The 3,394-nt window shown below is 47.1% G+C and overlaps 1 long non-coding RNA gene across 1 annotated transcript; it reads left to right on the plus strand.

The window, feature by feature from the left end:
• The first annotated feature begins 742 nt into the window (after positions 1 to 742).
• On the plus strand, positions 743 to 1,949 carry LOC142072880 (uncharacterized). The gene is made up of 2 exons (XR_012669482.1): positions 743 to 860; positions 1,522 to 1,949. It is a non-coding gene; the product is annotated as an uncharacterized LOC142072880 (long non-coding RNA).
• Positions 1,950 to 3,394: the final 1,445 nt, after the last annotated feature.

The following is a 3,394-nucleotide window of genomic DNA, read 5'->3' on the forward strand; positions in this document are numbered from 1 at the left end:
AACGCTGGGTTCATGCTGGGGTCCTGGAGTACAGGGACTGCAGTGCGTTTACCAGGAGGATGCTTTCAGCTGCCTGGAGTCACCCCCAGCTCCGCCCTGAGGGTTCAGGGGACAGGGTGACACCGCAGTGAAATTGAGCTCAATGGATCAGTTTCAGGCCCACAGGATTCAGGATTCAGCCCTGTCCAAGCCTTGCACATTCCCAGACCTTCCCCACAACCCTTCCAGCCCCAGGCCATATTCCGCACTAGCCCTGCCACATCCCAGTGATCAGTGGCCCAATGCACCTGCTGTGTACCTCATGGGAACCCCTGCACCCCCATGTTCATCTTTATAAAATGATTGTGGGTATCCAATGCAAAGTTGGTTATGTCGGGTGTCTTCAGAAGGCTCATGATGCACTGAGCATTGTTGTTATAGTAATGTTATAGGTTGTAATTTCATGTATATAGCTATGAGGCTGAAAATGTATCCTCATGGCTTGAAACAAAACGAGGCAAAAACTCCCCAAGAGCAGAGGGGCAGTTCACACCTCAACAGGGCATGTATGGGACAAACCCAGCCCAGCCTCACAGAAACAAAGGACACTGGCCTAGGCAGCAATAAAAAGGATCTGTTGGACTCTTGAGTGAGTCACCCCCCTTCCCTTGGTCAGTTAGGGACTGCGATGAGGTAATGCTCACCTGACTCTGAAGGGGTGGGGGGCAAAGCCAAGAGGGAAGAAAGAACATGATAAAAGGAAGAGACGTTTGCCATGCTCTTCCTCTCTCTTCCACCCCCATCTACAGACACCACCACCAAGTGACTGAAGCGCTGATCAAAGGGGAGAGTCTTGCTGAAGGGCAACGAGCCAACCTGTGGTGAGAAGCATCAAAGTTTGTAAGGACACTGAAAGTGTTAAGATCAGCTTAGAATGTGTTTGCTTTTATTTCATTTGACCAAATCCGTCTTGTTATGCTTTGACTTATAATCACTTAAAATCTGTGTAGTTAATAAATCTGTTTATTCTACCTGAAGCAGTGTGTTTGCTTTGAAGCATGTCAGAGACTCCCCTTGGGATAACAAGCCTGGTACATATCAATTTCTTTGTTAAATTGACAAACTCATATAAGCTTGCAGTGTCCAGCGGGCATAACTGGACACTGCAAGACGGAGGTTCCTAGGGTTGCGTCTGGGACCACAAATATTGGTTAGTGTTATTCGGTTGTACAATCCAAGGAGCAGCTTACATGCCAGAGGCTGTGCATGAACAGCCCAGGAGTGGAGGTTCTCACAGCAGAGCAGGGTAAGGCTGGCTCCCAGAGTCAAGGATTGGAATGACCAAGCAGATCACCAGTCCAGATGACATCAGAGGGGAATGTCACAGTGGTGCAGTGAGCAGGGTGTCTGTACAGTTTATTACTCCAAGTGGGGTTCACACTTTAAGCATTAATATTTATGATTTTAAGTGAGTCTTAAGTGCAGTGGCTAACAGTCAGGAGGGGAGTCACAGTTTTGTTATTTTCTGTTTGCTTATTTCAGGAAAGGGAAGTCAGAACAGAAAAGCAGGAAAATGAGTGAAAGCAATGAAGCAATTGCGAAGTTGGAGCTTTTTAGGCTGCAGGTTGCAGAAAAGAAAGCTACACCCAAAAGGGCTATGGAAGAAAATGAGAAAGAGAGAGAAGAAAAAGAAAAAGAGAAGAAAGAGAGAGCGGGGAGAAAGAGAGAGAGCGAAAACATCAACTGGACCTGCTAGAGAAGCAGAACCAGAACCCCCTGACCCCAACGACTTCCATCACTCCAAAAATCCACAAATGGGAACACTTATGTCCTGCATACAGTGAAGAGGAAGACATTGCTGAGTATCTGACTACCTTCGAAAGGCTGTGTGTAATACATGAAATCCCTGATGATAAGAGAGTTCCTACCCTGATTGTGAAATTAACTAGTAAAGCTCAAAATGTATTCAATGGAATGCCTATTGGAGATGCTTTAGACTATTGTAAATTTAAAGATACTGTTTTGCGAAGTTTTCAGACTAGCCCCGGAAACATACAGAGTTAAATTTAGGAATCTTAAGAGGGTTATTGGGATGAGTAATGGGGAATATGTAAACAAAATGAAAGATTTGTTAAGAAAATGGGTGAGGGGTAAAGAGGTGGCAAGTTCTGAGGCAATGTTGGATCTTGTTGCTCAAGAGCATTTCCTAAGCATGTGTAAGGCTGATGTAAAGTAGTGTCTATGGGACAAAGATGTAAAGTCTGTGGATGAGATGGCTGTTTTAGCTGATGCCTTTGAACAGACTCAAGCGTCTATTGAGAGCAGGCCACAGAAGAGGGGTTTAGAACTGGTGGGAAGGGAGGATCCCATTTTGCCCCTGGGAAGACAGAAGGGGGTTGGGAGCTTAAACATTCTCTTATCCAAAAACATCCCTCTACTGGTAACTCCTATCCCAAATCTCCTGTAAAAGCAGAAGAGCCCAAAAGGTGCCATCAGTGTAATTCCACTGATCACCTGAGGAATAAATGCCCTGTGCTAGGAGGAAGCAGACAACCAATAGCTTGTTAGTTCTGCTGTTCTCAACACAGAAACCCCCCAAGCAATTGAAACCTATCATATTGGTTTTGTGAGGCCTCTGCAGAACCAGATATTGAGCATATTAAGGTTGTCCAAATTCATGGCGGGGAGCACTTGGGGCAGAGGGATACAGGGGCCCAGATCTCTCTGGGTAAGTAGAGTGGGGTCCCAAAGGCCATTATGTTGCCTGGCCAAATGGCAGAGATTGTGGGGGTGGGCGAAAGCAAATTCCTCATACCACTAGCTAAAATCCATGTGGTGTGGGAAGGTTTGGAAAGTGTTTTAACTGTGGGGGTAATGGAACACCTCCTAGTTGACCTGCTTCTTGGTAATGATTTTTTCCGTGTAGCTCAGGTTAAAGCATTTGCCTGCAGCAGGAGGAAGTGTTATGCTGGGACCCCTGAGGGAAAGGGTAATGCCTGCCAGGGAGAGACCAGTCCAGGTTGTTAGCTGCCAGCAGGTCACAGCTGAACCAGAGATAAACCTGGCTCTAGGGAGCAGAGAGAAATGTGTCCCAGAGGAGAGCCCAGAGAAGGGGCAGGGAATCTCAGAAACCACTGAGGTGAGTGAGGATTCCTGTGACTCTGTAACACAGGGAAGCAGGGGGCTTCCAAGCATGGGAGGGGCTGAGACTAGCTTCTTTCCAGCAGAAGGCAACATGCCCTCAGGCACAGGGGCAGGAGAGGTGTTGTCAGTGATTAAGGAAACTGTCCCAGTTGTTAGCTGGCAGAGTTTTGCCAAGAGACAACAAGAGATAGAACCCTTCCTAGGGAGCACAGAGAAATGTGTCTTAGAGGGGGGCCCAGAGGAGGAAACTGGGGAAGGAATCCATGCTCCT

Source organism: Caretta caretta, chromosome 7, assembly GCF_965140235.1.
Source record: "Caretta caretta isolate rCarCar2 chromosome 7, rCarCar1.hap1, whole genome shotgun sequence".
In the NCBI taxonomy this organism is placed as follows: Eukaryota; Metazoa; Chordata; order Testudines; family Cheloniidae; genus Caretta; species Caretta caretta.